Genomic DNA, 19549 nt, shown 5'->3' with positions numbered 1-19549 from the left:
ATATATATATATATAAAATTATATATGTATACTTAACATGATTGTGGTCATATTAGACATAAAATTATGTATCCTGCCTTTTTCATTCAACATTTTAACATAAGCATTTTTAGTATTTTAAAAAACACTGTAAGCATTATTTTAAATGGCTACAAAATATTCCATATTGTGGGTGTACCATCCATCACATGACCAAAGATCTTTTATCGAAATAGATATTTTTCCATATTCCACTCTTTTAACTAGTGATGTGATAAAAGTCTTTGTCTTTGAAAGGTTGTTGGTTGGTTTGTTTTTGTATTCTGGGTTATTCCTTAAGGTAGTTTTGCCAGAGGTTTTAGGCCATTCTCTCTTAATTTTGAGCCTTCCCATGGGCCGTTCCTGCTGTTCCTTCTGCTGAGGATACTCTTTCTCCACACCACCCTGTCTCCTTCCTCTGGCTAACTCCTGTTCATCATTTAATAGATGGAAGGCTATCTCCCCTTATCCTCCCTCTAGGAATGCCTTCCCTAGTCTCCTAAGGCTGAGTTCACCTCCTCTCACTTGTGATTCTGTAACAGCTCTCTCTATGCCTATAACGGCACTTCTCACAAAAGCTTATCTGCCCATAAACAAGACAGGACAGTAAGTTCCAGAAGGGCTGGACAGTGTCTGCTCTGTTTACTGTTTTTCCCCAGGGTCTAGGCCAGTGCCTGGCATATAGCAGGCCTCAAAATATACTAGCTGAAAGATGGAAATATTGCATACATATTGCCATCCTGCCTTCCAATTTGCCTCACTTTACACTCTAACCAATAAAATATGGGAGTGTCTCTTTCAGCATACCTTGGTTATGACATCATTACTATTATCATTATTTGGTAACCGATAGGTGAAAATGACATTGCATTTTTGTTTTAACAAGGGCTATAGTAATTATTTACTTATGCGTTCCCCAATAGCTTCTGAAGTCTTCTAGGGTAAAGACAGCCTTGTAGAGTATCCAAGTCTGTAGCAGATTGAAAGATATATATTGAAAAGATATGCAAGATCTCTCTGTATTAGTTCTTACAACTGCATGTGAATCTAGGATTATCTCAAAAGAAAGTGTTAAAAAGTATCTATGCTCTGTACTGACATGGCCCCAAGCCCTACTCTGAAGGGAAAGAAAACTAGTGAGCTCTGAGGCTCAGTGGCTGGGAACAGTGGCTATGAGTCCCATTGCCCTGGTGACAGAGATTTATAGGCAGCAGGGTACAATGGGAAGAATATTGGAATTCAAGCCGACTCGATTTTGCATTCTGGTTTCAAAGCTTTGGGCAAATTTCCTGACATCTTTTCGTCTCAGTTTTCTCATCTGTAAAATGTGTTGCTGGAGGATTTCCTGTGAATATAAAAAAAGAATGCCCCTCTGCTTTATTTTCAATTGGCCTGCATATGCCCAAATCGTGGCCTATAATACTCATCAAAAGATAGTCATCTCTCCCTCATCCAGCCACCTCCTTCCCCAGTTCCTGATTTTACACCTACAACACACAAATGTATTCATTTTTAGCACCTGTAGAGTTTCTCAGCACAGAAATAATGGTCATATTCGCCATCCACCATTAAAATGAATCCCTTTATGTTAAGGCAGTGCTGACTAACAGAACTTTCTGTGTTGGTAGAAATAATCTTATGGCTGAAAACATGACTAGGACCATTGAGGAACAGAGTTTTAAATTTTATTTAATTTTAATTAATTTGTATTTAAATGTAAATTATCACAAGTGGCTAGTGGCTACCGTGTTGGATAGGGCAGAGTTAAGATATCATCTGTGTCTGAATCAGTGTCTTTTAAATATGCAGAGCCCCAAGGAGCAATGAACTTTTAAGACAGTAACCCCGCAGTCATAGGAGTTTGCCTCCATAAACTGGCCTACCACTTCCCAAACTAAAAGGGAATGAGACAGGGAGAAAGTAATTTTGAGAGGAATGAATGGAGTCATGAGATGAGATGGAGGAGTGTGAGTAGGTAGAGGGCAGGCTTGGGGGTGGGGACATTTCAGAACAGATTCAGATTCAGGATGGCTTGGGAAGAGAGTAGTATTAAAAGGGAGAAACTGAGGCAAATGGTAAGAAGAACAAGATTGCTGAATATAAACACTTTGGCAAATTTACCCAGACCTAGTTCTGAAAGGCAGAGAGAGAGAGAAAGGACAAGAAGTTTACCCTTTCCTTGGGAAGCTGCATTTCCTTCAAACCTTTGTGGTCCCTGTCAGTGAATGACTAAGATTGTAATTGATGAGGATCTTGATAATTAATACCCAAGCCAAAACAAAGAAATTACAAAAACAACAATCTCTCCAACTTCCAGTAAAGGAAAAAAAAAGTTTTTATTTTTTAAGGCGTCTGCTAAACCTGGTGAATTTCTTCCAATAATTGAATTATTGAGGTATTTGTTTACCTCCTTCTCTTTAAATTTACCTGTCTCATCATAGGTGAAACGTGGAATGAATGGGAACAGCGATTGATTGCAAAGCGTCTCAGTCAGTTGAAATTCTTGCTGCCCAAATTAAAGTTGTCTGTGAGTTTGGAGAAAGGAAGAGTGAGTGACGGGGAGAAGAGAAGTCTGTAACTAAACATTCTTTTCCTCGATGTCTTGTAATCAGGCTTAAATCTGAAGGGTGAGGGGCTTCCCTGGTGGCGCAGTGGTTGAGAATCTGCCTGCTAATGCAGGGGACACGGGTTCGATCCCTGATCTGGGAGGATCCCACATGCTGGGAGCAACTAGGCCCGTGAGCTACAACTACTGAGCCTGCGCGTCTGGAGCCTGTGCTCTGCAACAAGAGAGGCCGCCATAGTGAGAGGCCCGCACACCGCGATGAAGACTGGCCCCCGCTTGCCACAACTAGAGAAAGCCCTCGCACAGAAACGAAGACGCAACACAGCAAAAATAAATAAATTAGTTAATAAACTCCTACCCCCAACATCTTCTTTAAAAAAAAAAAAATCTGGAGGGTGCACCCACTTTCCCAAAGTACATCCATTGTCTAATTGCTTCTTTTAAAGATGAAGAACCTGCGACTCAGAGACGTGGGTTTCCTGCCTGACGCTACTCAGTGATTGGCCGGTAGAGCTGGATCTGGAATCTGGGACTCATCTATCTGCCACTCTGGGTGCTTTCCTCTCCTCTGTAATTCCGAGGCAGATCATGCAGCCCTTAACGATATGTCTCTTGCTTAGAAAACCTTCACTTTGATATCTGAACTACATTTATTGTTTCTCCTAAACATACATAAACAGTCTTCCAATATGGTTCTTTTTCTTCATTTTGCCCCAGCTGATCCAACAGATCTTGCCACCTGTTATGCCATTTTGGGAAGTGGATGCAACCAGTTCAACATAAAATATAAACACACGTACTGAGTGACCTAGTGGTCATCTAATCCCACTGCTCACATTAGAGATAAGGAAACTCAGGTGTCAGATGAATCAGGCCACTTGCCCAGGGTCTCATAGACAGGTGAGTTAGTACGTGCCTGCCTCTGGAGTCCTGTTTTATTTTTTTCCTTTACCTTACGGTTTATTACAGGATACTGAATATAGTTTCCTGTGCTATACAGTAGGACCTTGTTGTTTATCCATTCTATATATGAGTTTGCATCTGCTAATCCCAACCTCCCACTCCATCCCTCTCTCACCCCCCTCCCCCTTGGCAACCACAAGTCTGTTCTCTATGTCTGTGAGTCTGTTTCTGTTTCATAGATAAGTTTATTTGTGTTGCATTTTAGAGTCTACATATAAGTGATATCATATGGTTTTTGTCTTTTTCTGTCTGACTTACTTCACTTAGTATCATAATCTCTAGGTCCATCCATGTTGCTGCAAATGGCATTATTTCATTCTTCTTTTTTTTCACAGCTGAGTAGTATTCCATTATATCTATCTATCTATCTATCTATCTATCTATAGATATATCTCACATCTTCATTATCCATTCATCTATCAATGGACATTTAGGTTGTTTCCATGTCTTGGCTATTGTAAATAGTGCTGGTATGAACATAGGGGTGCGTGTATCTTTTCGAATTACAGTTTTGTCTGGATATATACCCAGGAGTAGAATTGCTGGATCATGTGGTAGTTCTATGCTTAATTTTTTGAGGAACCTCCATACTGTTTTCCAGAGTGGCTGCACCAATTTACATTCCCACCAACATTCCCTGTTCTAACGCCAGTACCTTTCCTCCAAACTTAACATTGTTTCAGTATCGCTGCAGCATATAATTTCACTTTGAGGTTGTGTTCACGTGGAACAAGCAAGCTGTAGATCTGGAAGGAGTGTTTTTGAATAATTTCAGTATCAGATCCTGGCAATTAATAAATCAGTTATCCAAATTAATTGCCTTCAGTGATCTAATTCCATGGAAAATTTCTCAGTCTTCCATTTTGTTTTGAGTAGGTAGTCACAGTTATATTTCACATATCTTCCAAAAACAATCTGCTCTCTTCTGCCCAGACCAGAATGTTGCTTAACTTCCATGGCAGAATAGACCCAGCTGACCTTTAAAACGTTGAGCCTTGTATAATTTGACTTTGCATCTCGTTCTCTTTGGTTTTCCAGGGTTCTCTCTGGTCTCTGTCTCTATGTATCTGTTTCTGCTCCCTACACTTCGAGCAAAGAGATTCTCTCTGACCAGGTCTCCAGAAGAGCAGAAAAGAGGACTGTGCACTGCATTTGACACACAGAAAGCAATTGCAGAAAACTCTTGCACCCAAAAGATTTTTTTAAAATCTCAAACATTTGCATTCAAGAACTCTACCGAGGGAGGGAAATCTGCCAGAGAATATGGAACATCTGCTCTGATGCTGGTATTACTGCGATGACTAGGGGGCTCCCTGAAGTAGGGGTGAAGGGAGCCAGATGATGCTTCTGAGGAGATTTGCCAATTTAAAAAGTGACATCTGTGAAAATCTAGTAAGAATACAAGGAATGTGCTTGAACAGATGGTATGCGAAGAATAGTGGAATAGAACCATTCTCTGAAAACCTTTAAGGATTAATAAATGTGGCAAAGGGAAGGAATTACAAGGGATTAATGGTGACTCAATTATATTATTCAAATTGCCTATGTAGTTTTACTCCAAGCCTTTTTCTGGGGGGGAGGGGGACAGATCAATAGTTATCAGTCATGGCAAAATCACATAGTGTAGGTAAGTACTTTCTGTGCAGCTTTCTAAAATATCGTGTCTCTGCATTGGAAAGTTTATTCATAAAATCAGAACAGAAGAGTTAGACCTTAGGTGATGAATGTGTGTGTGTGAGTTACACTCACTGAAAAGCCTACATGGTAGATTTAAATGAATATATTTGTGGTTATATTGTTCTTAAGTTGATGTAGATTAAACTTTAAAGTACTGCAGCTAATTTTAGAGAATTCCATGAGAAAAGTCAGTATTCTGGACTTCAGATCAAATTGTAACTGGATTAGCAAGATATTGCCAAAAAGAGTTATAGAATAAATAAAAATCATTATAGTGGACATAGCAACTATGTGTGTTGCTACACAGGTTGTTGTTACACAGGTGTGTAACCCTGTGCTTGGTGCTGCTAAAGGGCTTGTGATTAATAAGTAGCTTAGTCTTTCAGGAAAGAGAATCATTTTCCTTGCCCTCATAATTTCACTGTTGATTTGTTTTAAAATTAATTTGGCAAAAATCAATTTTAGCTCCCGCTATGTAGGGACATCACAAACTATGACTAAGCAAAGTCAAATTTAAAGAAGTTTTATTGCATGCAGCTTTTAGGAATCTGTTTAGCTGCATGTAGCTGAAAGCACGCCAAGTAGGGATTTCTATATCTAGGCATTATTTTTCTTCTGTGACAAGATGCCCAAAGATTGGCAGTCCAAGGGTAGTAGAGGCTAAGTGTGTCATCCAGAATGCAGGCTCCTCCAGATTATTTGTAAGTTTTAGGAAGGTGTATCATTGTGTCCTAAATGCAGATTTGCTTTTCCATCCCTTTTACTAGATGAGTAGGTCCTGCTGTGATTTCTATATCCAATGTCCATGTTCTAACACAAACATTTGTTCCAACCCATTGGTCATGCTCCTGATACCTGAAGTTATTCAGAACAATTATCTTATAAATTTCATTGCTTTTAAAAAAGATACTGGATCAATGTTAAAAAAAATCAACAATAGAGAAATGTACAAAGAAGAAAATAAAGTCCACCTCATATTTTAACAAATACTACTGTTAACGTCATGGTAAATGATCTTCCAGAAATCGTTATATCTCTGCATATCTATATCTATCTATACACACACTGTATGTATACACATACATATACATAAACACACGTATAATTGTATAATTTTACATATTGTATCATTTCACATACCTATATTTAGATATATATATATAATTTTACATACATAGCATGATGATAAATGTAACATTCTATAATCTTTATTCACTTAATGTGTGTCATAGTCATTTTTTCATATATAGGTCTATTTCTAGATTTACATCATCTTTTTAATGACTGCCTGGTATTCCCTTGTTTGTATGTACTCTGTTTATTGTCTAACAGAATATCAGTAGAGTCTGAGCACCATCATGATGCCTAGTATTTTCTCAAGTCTTGTGCCTGTGATCATGTGTATAACTATACTATAAAATCTCTGTAAGTGCTGGACTAGACTACACGAAGGAGCATAGTCTAAAGCCCCTCACACTGTAAACTGAGCAGCAGAAGAGTATGTTGAGGAAGTCAGGAGAACTAGTCCCAACTTGTATTTACTAGTTGTGTGAACTTCAGCAAATCACATCTCCTGTCAGGACCTCAGTTTCCACGTCTGTCAAATAATGACACAAGTACAGGCGACATTCAAGGTCTCTTCTACCAACCCTCATGATTTATTATTTTATAAAAGCTTGTCTTTTGTTAGTTAAATTATTATCAGTTCCATGAGAACAGGGACCAGGTCTGGATTATTACTTGTGTGTAGCCGAGTATGGCACTTAGAAAGTACCCAATAAAAATTTGCTGAGTGACTGAATGAAAGCGCCATGTTACCAGCATTCTGAATTATTCTGCAAACATACGAAGTTCATTCCCAACTCCTTGCTTTTATTTATTTACTTATTTTTTCCCGGTACGTGGGCCTCTCACTGTTGTGGCCTCTCCCGTTGCGGAGCACAGGCTCCGGACGCGCAGGCTCAGCGGCCATGGCTCACGGGCCCAGCTGCCCTGCGGCATGTGGGAGCTTCCCGGACCGGGGCACGAACCCGTGTCCCCTGCATCGGCAGGCGGACTCCCAACCACTGCGCCACCAGGGAAGCCCTCCTTGCTTTTAGACAGATATAAATGTGGAAGAATTGTCCAGAATAGTTTTTCTTTCCATTCGTTATACCTTGTTTTATGAACCTTGGTAAGATTTTACAGATTCATTTATGAAAGTCTTAAGCCTGCCTTGTTCAGTTTCTCCTGAAATACTTTATTCACTTTATCTGCCGTTGTAAATGAAATGTCTCCCGTATTTCCATTTGTAGGTGCTTATTGCTAGTAGAGAGAAAAGTTATTGATCTTTGTATAGTTATATTGTATTGAGCCATCTTGCCAAATTATCTTATTAATTGTAGCAAGTTTTCATTTTTAAATACAGTTTCTGGAAACTAAATCATATTAATGAATCAAGAGAGTTATCTCTGCTTTTCAATGTGTATACAGATTATATCATTTTCTTATCTTTGCGTTTGCTCATAGCTCCAAGACAATGTTGAATAGTAGAGGAAAAAAAGAATATGAGTAGGACATTTACAAGTAACAAAAGAAATAACCAATAAACATATGCTGCAGCTATTTTTCCTGAACCAGGAACAAGAAAAGGATGCCAACTCTCTTTTTATACTACAAAACATGCCATAATAAAAACAAACAAAAAATATTCAGTTTTACTGTTAGTCATGTATCAAAGTGGCAAAAAATAAAGATTTATTGCTGGTGGGGAAGAACCCTTTGAATTGCTAACAGCTGCTTTAAATATTCTCTATTGATACCTATTAAAATTAAAAGTTCACATATACATTGAAATAGCAGTCCCACTCTTGAGAATTGAGAAATACCTTATATTCAGGATACTATTTTGTTGGTTATCTAAAAGTATTTTTACCCATGTGGGGCCTTTTTCACTTTCTTTACAGTTCTTTTTTTTAATGTTCAATTTTATTCATTTTAATATAGTTAAATTTATCAATTATTTTTATAGCTAATATTTTTATGTCTGCTTAAGAAGTCCTTCCATAACATAAGGTCACAAAGTCATATTCGTATATTTTCTTTTGTGGCTTTTAGAGCTTTGCCTTTTACATTTAAGTTTTAAATTTACCTGGAATTCATTTATGTAAAGATATGGCCTGAGGTTAAGATACAATTTCATCTTCTCCCTCCATGGATAAGCAGTCGTGGCAGCATTATTTATTAAATACTATACTGTTTGCCAAGTGATTTTCAGTGTTCCTTCTGGTGTGTATCAAGTTTCTATAGTTGTATAGGTCTGTGTCCGGGATCGCTATTCTCTTCATTGCAAAGTTTGTCTATTTCTGAGACAATCCCGCACTGTTTTAACTGCTATTGCTATCAAGCTTTATAAGAAGTTTTGATATATGTGGAGCGTGTTCTTCAGTCTTGTACTTTCTCTCCTTCAGGAGTGTGTTTACTATTCTTGGGCCTTTGAATTTTCATATGAGTTTCAGAATCTGCTTTTCAAGTTCAAAAAAAATTTTTTTTTAATTCTGTTGGAGGCTTAGATTAGAAATGAATTGATTTAATATACCAGTTTGAGGGAATTACTTTTGAGACTACCTAACATATATCTCTACATTAAGTTAGGTCTTCTTTAATGTCTTTCACTAAAGTTTTAAAATTTTCTCCTTAAAGTTTTAAACATCTTTCATTAGATTTATTCCGAAGTAGGTTGGATTTTTCTGCTAAAAATGATATCTCTGGTGGTTTTAAAATCTGTCCACATGTTCTGTGAAATGCCTCCCTTTAAAAGATGGAGCTTAATTTTCCTCTTATTAGGTGTGGAATGGACTTAGAGACTTTCTGCTAAGGAAAAAATAAAGCAGAACTAATTCAGAGACTAAATCATTAAAGGTACTGTGGCTTCCTCCTTGTCCTTTCTCAGATCACCTTCTGTGCAGGAAGGCAGCTGCCGTGTCCTGAGGATACTCAGGTAGCCTTACAGAGAGGTCCACGTGGTGCGAATATCCAGCCTCCATCCACATGAGTGGGCCGTCTTGAAAGCAGATCCTCTAGCCCCAGTCAAGGCTTCAGATGACTAAAGCCCCACCCACTGCAATCTCCTGAGAGACAGACCCCTCGCCAGAGCCATCCGCTGAGCAACTTCCGGATTCCTAACCCTCAGATATAGTAAGAGCTAATAAATGTTTGTTGTTTTAAGGCACTACATTTTGTGATAGTTTGTTACAGAATCATATATAACAAGTAGAGCTTTTGAAAACTTATATTTTCTTTTTGTTGTCGCTATATAGAAATGGAATTTATTTTTTTACATTATTCTTATAGCTAGCTACTTTGCTAAACTCCCTTATTACTTTTAATAATAATAAATTCTCTATAGACTATTGAGTTTTGTGTAGACAGTCATCTTATATGTACTTAATGGCAGCTTTATTTCTGTCCTTCCAATCCTTATTTATTTTTCTTAATGCATTTGGCTTGCTCTTCAGTATGGTATTGACTAGAAACAATGATAGTGGGTATCCCTTTCCCATTCCTGATGTTAAGGGGATTCTATGATACTATTCTACTTGTGAGTGTTGTTACCTAGGCTTCTGATAGTTAACCTTATTGGGTTAAAGGAGCTCTTGCTTACCCCTAGGTGCTTCCCTCAACACACAAATGCACACATTTGTGCTGGCACATCTGTAGTTTACATTCCTTGCATGGAATTGACGAATCACAAGACACAAACATTTAAAGTGCTGTTGGATATTGCCAAATCACCCTCCAAAAATGTTGCATTAATATAGTGCAGCCACCCGTAGTATATGTAAATGCCTGTTTTTCCATGTTTCACCAACCTCTTTTTCCCCCAATGCAACCCCCCATTTTCTTAATAATAAAACCAACCAGTTATACAGTAGTTACTATGTTACTATGTTCCAGGCACTGTTCTAAGGCTTCATTTGTATTATTCATCTAATCCTTACAACAGTCCTGTGAGGTAGGTTTTACTGTTATCCCCAGTTTACAGGTGAGCAACTGTGGCAGAGACAGATTCAATAACTTGCCCAAGGTCACACCACTAGTGAGTGATACAGGGTCAGGATTTAAACACAGGCAATCTGGCTCCCAAGTTCATGCAATGAAGCGTTATGCTTCACTATCTGTTACAACTAACAGTGATTGAACCCTTGACATGCAGGTGAGAGCTGTTATAACTCAATTAATCATTGTAATCACCATCTAAGGTAAGTACTGTTATCATTCCCTAGTACTTGGCATATTGGAGCACGTGCCACACCTTCGTTCCTTAGTGAAAACATTGGTTTGATGGTGACTTGACGGAGTGGTTCATCTTCCTATGCCCTTTGACTTCCCAGGAAGTGGTTTCTCTAGGCCATCAGGATTTGCCCCGGGAAGGGAGCTAGATTGAGACAATGGCTTGATTTGGGGGAAGGCATGTGGTTGCAGTTTGAATTTAGTGAGGATAGCATTCATATCTGTATTGAGCACAACACAGTCTGAAAGAGCAACGGCTCAGGAAGGAGAAAGACTGGGATTTAACCTTCCCTTCCACTTACCAGCAGGGTTTACTCAACTCTCTGAGCCTTAGATTTTCCCATCTGTGGAATGGGGACAATGATAGCTACTTGGTGGTGGTGTGGTGAGAAATACATCTGGTGGTACGTCTGACCTAGTGTCTGGCATGTGGTGCTTGCTCTGCAAGAGTGAATTCCTTTCTTCTTCCTCAAGGGCAACTGAGTATCAGGGCCACAGATTGCTATAGGTGAAAACCAAGCTAAAACCTAAAACCCAGAGAATAATCGCCACATGGACAGTTGAGAGTTGATTACGTGTGAGCAGATATTTTTACTAACGTACAAAGGAAGTGTCTGATAACTTGCTGTGTGCCAGGTATAATTTAAAATATATTACATAGATCTAACTTTTAAAATCTTCAACCAGTGCTCTCAGTTGTGCACGATTCTTATTATTCCCATTTTATGGGCAAAGAAACTGAGGTACAAAGAAGTTAAGTAACTTGCCCTTGGTCACAAAGCTCATAGATAGCAGAGCTGGGATTCAAACGCAGGCTTTCTGGTTCCATAGCCTTACTCACCATGCTATTCTTCTTCCTGTGGAACAGCTCAGAAAACTTCCTGACAAATGTCTTACTGAGAAAAGTAGAACTAGCAAATTCACACGCTCGGTTTCTGTTTGAAAGTCCATTTCCAAGGCCGAGTTTTTGTTTAGGTTTTGACGTCTTCCTTGGTTCTAGCCAACAGTATGTATTAAAGTTAACTTGAACTTTACCATTGTGTTTGTTTCATGAAAGACCTGGTTCCAAATTGTGTTCTTCCGTTTCCTGGCTGTGTGAACTTGTGTCGGTCATTTAACTGCTTGAGCCTCAGCCTCTACAGGTTAAATGGAGGAAATCATACCTACTGCTCTGGGCTACTCTGATGATTAGATGAGATAGTATTGAAAAGGAAAGTGATTTGGAAACTGTAAAGTGCTGTGCAAATGTTATTTGATACAACTGTTCCACAAAGAGGAGCCAGCAGAAGCCTTTGCTCACTTAAGCAAAAACCTCGCTTTGGGAATAGGAAGTGAATTTAATTGCTCCCTGTCCTTCTTCTATTGCTAATCTTAGCCAGGGTCTGAGCATAGCTGTGGCACCGCATGTACATAAAGAGAGGAGCTGGTGCCAGCATCCCACTTTCTCTGTGTATAAGTATCTCCAAGGGAATGTGATAGGTTTGCCTGTCAGCAGAGCGTTGCCTCCTTTGTGGTCCAGAATATTAACTGAAATACTACGCTACAAAATTATTAGCATTTCCTTACACAGAAAATGTTGAAAATAAAGAGGTGGCTCATGGGAGTTGAGAGAGAAGAGGTGAATTGTACTAAGGAACTGATGCTGTCCCGCTGCGGAAGACATCTTTGGACCTCCGCGAAGCATTTCAAACAGCAAGGAACTCTGATTTAAATTGCAAAGGACTTTTTTCTTCCAGAAAATTGTCTTGTGTGCCAGTGTCTGTTAAAACAGCCGGTTCCCGGAGTGACTGGCTGCATTCGAGTCAACAAATGATACAGAAGTGAAAGTCTAATAAATACCAATTCCTAGTCCCACTCTGCAAGGATTCTTATTCTTTAGATCTGACAGGAGACTTGAGAATCTGCATTTTAAAAAGCTCCCAGGGGCTTCCCTGGTTGCGCAGTGGTTGAGAGTCCGCCTGCCGATGCAGGGGACACGGGTTCGTGCCCCGGTCCGGGGAAATCCAACATGCCCCTGAGCGGCTGGGCCTGTGCGCCATGGCCGCTGAGCCTGCGCTCCACAACGGGAGAGGCCACAACAGTGAGAGGCCCGCATACCTCAAAAAAAAAAAAAAAAGCTCCCAGGAAGATGCTAATTCACAACTAGGTATGGGAACCGTGGCCTGAAGACGAAGATGAATATTGCAAATGGGGATGCATATGGCAGTGAGACCGATGAGTTTTGGGGACTAAGCTGGTTTTGAAAATGCTTCTGTCCCAGGTCCTTTTCACCTCCATAATCTGTTTTCCCTTTTTTCCTAAAACCTGTTTTCGGAAGTGTTTTCTGGACAATTGCACTTTAGTCATTGCCTTCTTTGTCAACCATTTCATGACAACATAGGTGAATAATTTTAGGAGGTTAATTGCATCATGTTTTCAACTTGTGCCCCCCGGCCACAGTTGTGTGATTGATGTTCGATATCGCTGTTTCTGTAATAAAATCTCAATGCTCAGTTCTCTACTCCTCTTCTTTCTTTATGCCGTGAACGGCACATACTGCTGGATCAGAGTGTGCCCGGGGGAGGGGGGGGAATCCCTGCCCAGTTGCAAGAGAGAAATACAATAGACATCCAAACGTTTGAAGTATCCTAGTCTCAAAAATTTTGGAGGTGGTGAGGCATAAGGAAAGTCATTGTTGAAGGTTTAGAAATCACTGTGTTCCCTAAGAAGCGGCTGAGAGACAGGGCACACAGGCACACCGGGGACCTATGCAAGTAGGTTTGTTGGCTGTTTGGCTGTTGTAGTTAAACATAATACAAAGGATGTCTCTGTGCTCCTATCTTGACAAATGACTTTGTGATCAATCAAACCTATCCATTCGAATTCTGGTTTCCAGCATGAACTGTGTGACCAAGTTGGGATAGGTTGCTTAACCTCTCGGTCTTTTGTTTCCTTATCTGATAAAAGGATTTAACGATGCCCTAATTGCATGGCTGTTTTGAAGTTAAGACAAGGCCTATGAGTGTGCGGTTTATAATAAAAGCTGGTTTCCATCCAATCTGGAGCCTACTTCCGCCTTCTCAGTTTATATTGAAGTGTGAAGTGGAACCTGCTGCAAGGTACCTTGAGTCAGTCCTGATAGGAAAGTCTGTTAAGCTGAACCAATGTGTGTCAATGTCCCTTTGTACAGAAGGTGCTGGGATACAAGTCAGTGCATATAACCTCATAAAGTATGATGTGACAACACAGAAAGTAGCAGCTTGGTGATCTGCAGAAGGCAGCAAAGGAGGTTGTCAAAATGTGCTTGTTGAAATGGTGGTGAATCCAGGAGGATGTCTCGGCGGTATCCCTACGGGTCCACCCCAGGATATATTTAATACTGACTAGTCAGCTGTAAGAAGGTCTCATGATATGGTTGGTAATGTGATATCGTCATGGGTGAATTCCCACTTGCAGTGTCAGAGTCCAAAAGGCAGGGATCCCTGGTTAATGTATTTGGAGCTAGTGGGACACAGACCAGCCCTATTTTATGTTTGTGGTTGAAGATACAGCAAACAGCTAACATTCTTTTTTTTTTTTTTTTTTTTTTTTTTTGGTGGTACGCGGGCCTCTCACCGTTGTGGCCTCTCCCGTTGCGGAGCACAGGCTCCGGACGCGCAGGCTCAGCGGCCACGGCTCACGGGCCCAGCCGCTCCGCGGCATGTGAGATCTTCCCGGACCGGGGCACAAACCCGCGTCCCCTGCATCGGCAGGCGGACTCTCAACCACTGCGCCACCAGGGAAGCCCAACAGCTAACATTCTGTGATGTGGAGGAAAGCAATCTGGACAGGGGTTGAGAATCCCTGGGCTCCAGAGTTGACTTTCTTGCCTTGGAAGAGGGTCATCAGGATAAGAATAGGTGAGAGATCCAGAAGGGGCACCAGGACTGTGAGTTTTATGCTAAGCACTTGGACTCAGGCTCAGTGCTCCTTGAAAAGAATAAAACTTTAGCAAAATGGCTGACGTTTCATACTTTTCAAAGACTTTTCAAAGTTCTTTTCCTCAGTTACACCTCCCAACAGAGCTGTGAAGTCAGTGTTTAAATCCCCATTTGACCATGGAGGAAAGAAGGCACAGAGTAATTAGTTGGCAGGGCCAGGAATTAAATCCTTGGGTACCGGACCCTGGGCCTAGGCTTTTCCACCAGGCTATGAAATGGGCCCTGTAAGGAATAAGGGTGAGGTTTTGATAGTATTGTGATGGCATGAAGGCCAGGGGATCCAGGAATACTGAAATCCTACCCTCCCAGTGATGTAGATGCAGTGACCTTGCAATAAAGAACAATGACAAAGAAAAGAAAAATATCATTTTACTTATTTAATATTGGTTGAGTTTTTCCTCCAAATGCCAGTGTAGATTGGAGCATGGATCCTGAGCTCAAAATCTGAGAACCTCTTTCTTCCCTTTTTGCCCATATCTGAATCTTGTAGATCATACCAGATCGGCTGGAGGAGAAGGAGTGAGACAGACAGGCATATGGAGAGTCACAGAGAGACTGATAACCAGGGGTCAGGCCTGCTCTTCCTAAAGGTCAGCCTACCACTTCTGCTACTTGGGTGGAAGGGAGGGAGAATGGCCACAGCAATCTGACCAGAGGTCCTCCATAGGGACGTGGGTTTGGGCCCTTCAACGTGGAATAGAAGAGAGAGGTGCACATTCAGAGCTTGGCCTTTGCACATACCCACTAGCAAATATGGCCCAGTAAGTGTTCTGGAGTCAGTCTAACTCAAAGCAACTTTTCTTCCTTTGGGAGAAGTTGGGGGGCTTTGGGAGAAGGGCAGATGGAGCCTCAGAACCGAATTCTTGCAACGCTCTTCCAAACACCGTGCTGCACGGGGTAGGTGCTGGAGCGTGATGTGAAAGGTGGAGGAGTGGCAGGTAATGGTACTAAAGAGTGGTGAAAACCAGGAATGGAGGCCTATTAGATCATGTTAAAAAGCCTGGACTACATCCTTTAGGTTAATGCTACTTAGTGTTGTGGCCCATGGAGATGCAAATTCTCTGGCCCGTTCCCGACTCCTAAATCAGAATCTCAGGGGTGCGGCCCAGGCATCTGCATTTTAATACTCCCTAGGTGACTTTCGTATTGGCTAGAGTATGAGAACTGTCAGTGTAGTTCATGGAAAGGGAATCAGAGGGTTTCAAGGACGAATGGCGCACGGTTGGCATTTTGGGGTGGTGACATAGCCTGTATCCCCTTCATCTGATGACTTCCATCCCTTCAGCTCCCCAGCAGGGGAGGCTTCTCAGCAGCTGTGCTTTCATTACCTGATAGGACCTACCTGGCTGTCGCTGGTGGGGCTGTGCAAAGATAATCTGACACAAGCAAGCAAATGATCTTGCCCGCGTTCCCCGATTTGCAGGAAGTCCGTTCTGTCTCTCTCTTTTAGTTCTGCCATTTTCTCCACCCAGACATTTCCAGATGTTTACCAGTGTCCAGAAAGGCAGCTGTTCTCCCCTTGTCTGGCAACCTCTCCCTCATCATGGCAGGTCTTGTCCTCAGTGATATGGCTGGGCGGGGCCCCGGGTGCTGGTGCCCTGCCCAGGCATCGTGGCTCTTCCAGGTGTGAGGGACAGAGGTCTGTACCACGTTCAGCTGAGAGGCCACTCCCCCGCGGCTCACCTGGGCTGTCACTATTTCAGCCCTGGAGGTTGCCCGGAGCCCCAGCTGCTCCAGGGGGCGTGGCTCAAGATCGGGAGTTCACTGCTTGGAGTCACATTTCCCTTGGATCTCTGCTTTACCTCACCCCAGTCCTGGAAGTTGCTTCCTTTCCTTCTCCCCACATGATGCCCACTGAAGCTCACAGAACAGGAGACATTTCTTGTAGGAGAAAAAAAAAAAAAAAAAAAGCTCTAGCATATTATATGCATTATAGATTTCCCTGCTTGGAGCTTAAGCCTGTTTGTGTGAGTTTCTGTTACTGGAGACAAAAGAACCTTAGCCAGGGCAACTAGGTTTGCCATTGAGAAATCACTACCAGCAGCGTAGATGCTGGAGTAGAGAGCAAAGATCTGACGGCAGCACTTCCTCTCCAGGTGAGAGAGGAGAGTGGCCTGCAGTAGAGATGGAGATAGGTGAATAGATCTGTAATACACGTAGATGTTAAGAAAGGCGGAACATGGCAACAGTGATGAGGACGAGAGAGGGCTTATGGATGCCCGGGCCTCCCGTGAGTGTCTGAGTGCATGATGAAGCCTTTTTCTGAGACAGTGAACACGGTCCTACAGCAATTGTAGGACCATGAACTCTGAGGCCATCAAATGGTAATGATCGAAGCTGATGGTAACCTCAGGGTGTAACAAAAGTAGGTTACACTTCCACTTGCCTCAGAACCAACTGAGAACTTATCACCCTAGGTCTTCGCTGTGTTTCTTCCTCTCTCTGTACTCATGCCTCCTCCCTCTACGGGTTTCTCGTTTTCCTTGCTTGTCTGTCCAATCTACCCTGTACTTCTTGCTCTCCTGGGTCTCTTTTGCTCTATTATTTCCCTTTCTGTTTCCACTTAGACTCATCTTCTTCACTTAACCAACCAGAGTATATAATGAAAGTACTATATACATCTAGAACTTGTATATTTTTGGCGAGTTTTATGCCTCTTGCTTTTGCTTTAAGAGCAATGTAGCAAATTACCTAATTATATTGATCATTCCTATGTAGACTCTAGGCAACCTTAAAAATGAAAGGTGGATCCAATTAATGCCTAGTTTCATTTTTCAGATTCCAGTGTAATCCCCAACTGGGGCTTAAGCAACTTGTGCCTATTACTGCCATTGCCTTTATTACAGATGGTCCCCCAAACACCAATTTCCCGTTGGCTCCAGTTGTTCAAGATAGTAAAACTGCACATAAAAAGGCAGCTTTAAAAAAGTAGCCTAAATCTGGAATGAAATCAAGTGAACCGCAGAATTACCTCATCAACAACAAATATTCTTTATATCCCCTGTGGATTAAGAGTTCCTGATACGTGGCTCACATCCTTTTATTGTCACCTTGTGGTTTATCTATTCATTCCAGTTTAGTCGGACAAACATTTATTAGGCACCTATTAAGTGCTGGGAATTTGAAGAAGATGGTCCACCCCCTCCAAATAGCAGACAGTCTTCCCATTTAGCCCACGCATTCCCCATCTCCTGTAGCTCAGCCCAAGGAGTCTAAATGAATGGGGATGTTAGCATTGGGCAAAGCCAAGGGAGTGAACACCGGCCGAGCATCACAATGTGCTACATGGGGGTGGGGGGAGCTAGGTGTGCTCTATAGGTTAGAACTTAATCATCACAGCAGTATTCTAAGGTAGGTGTCAATATTCCCATTTTACTAGAGGGGAAACTAAAGCTTGAAAAAGTTAAATGAATTGCAACAGAGTGGTGATCACCATTTCTTCTTTTGTCTTTTTTTTTTTCAATTATGGAAAAACATGCATACATAAAATTGACAGTTTTTTTTTTAAAGGATCTTTTTTTTTTTTTAGATGTTGGGGGTAGGAGTTTATTAATTAATTAATTTATTTTTGCTGTGTGGGGTCTTCGTTTCTGTGGAAGGGCTTTCTCTAGCTGTGGCAAGCGGGGGCCGCTCTTCATCGCGGTGCGCGGGCCTCTCACTATCACGGCCTCTCTTGTCGCGGAGCACAGGCTCCAGACGCGCAGGCTCAGTAGCTGTGGCTCACGGGCCTAGTTGCTCCGCGGCATGCGGGATCTTCCCAGACCAGGGCTCGAACGTGTGTCCCCTGCGTTAGCAGGCAGACTCTCGACCACTGCGCCACCAGGGAAGCCCTAAAATTGACAGTTTTTACTATTTTTAAGTGTGTAATTCAGTGTCATTTAGCACCTTCACAGTGTTGTGCAACCGTCACCATTGTCCATTTCCAGAACTTCTTTATCATCCCAAACTGAAACTCTGTACCCATTAAACAGTTACTCCCCATTCCAACCCTGGTAACCTCTAGTCCACTTTCCAGTCACTCTTGTTTCAGATGCTACTTGGCTGGCATCAGTGGGAAGCTGCAGAGTGCAGTGGTTACAAGCTTAGGGCTCTAACAGCGGAGGCCTGGGTTCAAAACTTGCCTTCTTTGAGGTTATCATTTATTTTTGTAAATTTAGAACCTTCACTGCAAAAATATATATTGTTTTCATTTCAAGCAAAGGAGGCAAGGTTTCAGCTGGATTTTGAAGGTCAGGAAGACTGGGTAACTTCACATGTAGGAAATGAATAGTTGTGTGTAGAATATGGAAGAACACAGGAGGACCTTTCTGTTGGAAGTTACAAGGACATACATTAGTTATGCAAAGGAATAATGACATGGGAGGGGGCCTCTTCATCCCGGTAAAGGATCCCGAAGTGTAGGTCGTGAGTCTGGTGCTGAAAGGAAAAAACTAAATATGCAAACATTCACACACGCATACAAAGAGACACAGAACTCCAGTATTATGTATGTATATATGTGTGTATATATATACACACACGGTCTACATTTATGTGAGCGTGTGTGTGTATGTATAGGAGGGCAAATACATAGCTTAAAACCTTAGTACTTCACCCATCCAAGGAGAAGGAACTTTCCGAACTGTCAGCGAAACAACTTAAACGTAGGGTTTTGCTTGACAGAATATAAGGAGAACAGAGCCTAGTACTGGTGTGCGTCCAAGCCCCTTTCAGACACCCTGAGAACTGCAATGACCCAGCCTATGTTCAAAGTTACAACTCCACAGGACCAGCTGACTAACGGGGAAGTCATATGGCACTAGGGAAATAACACCCTCCCTTGCCAAATGCCTTGACCTGGACCACTGAAACCTGGCTAAACCAGCCGTCTGCTAGAAGATGCCCTGGAGAGGAACTGACCTGGGGGTGACAGCTGGAGCCACCCCTTACCAGCCAAATGACTTTGGGCTAGTAACTGTACCTTTCTGAGCCAGGTTAATTACACACATTACATGGGGCAGAAATGGGGATTAAGTGAGATAATTTATGTCAACAGTACTTGGCCTCTGCCTGGCAAAAAGAATATGGTGAAGAATTTTTATTTCCTTCTCATTAA

General features: G+C 41.6%; 1 long non-coding RNA gene across 1 annotated transcript in view; it reads left to right on the top strand.

Moving 5' to 3' along the window:
• Window positions 1-9159: 9159 nt before the first annotated feature.
• The window catches only part of LOC113620090 (uncharacterized), a 33642-nt gene continuing 23252 nt past the window's right edge, over window positions 9160-19549 (top strand). The window contains exon 1 of the long non-coding RNA XR_003432662.1: window positions 9160-9400. This is a non-coding gene — a long non-coding RNA (uncharacterized LOC113620090). The remainder of the gene's footprint in view (window positions 9401-19549) is intronic.

This window comes from Aethalodelphis obliquidens, unplaced genomic scaffold, assembly GCF_003676395.1.
Source record: "Aethalodelphis obliquidens isolate GAN/ISIS:26980383/991018 unplaced genomic scaffold, ASM367639v1 scaffold7, whole genome shotgun sequence".
Taxonomy (NCBI): Eukaryota; Metazoa; Chordata; class Mammalia; order Artiodactyla; family Delphinidae; genus Aethalodelphis; species Aethalodelphis obliquidens.
This window is presented reverse-complemented; position numbering and strand designations above follow the sequence as displayed.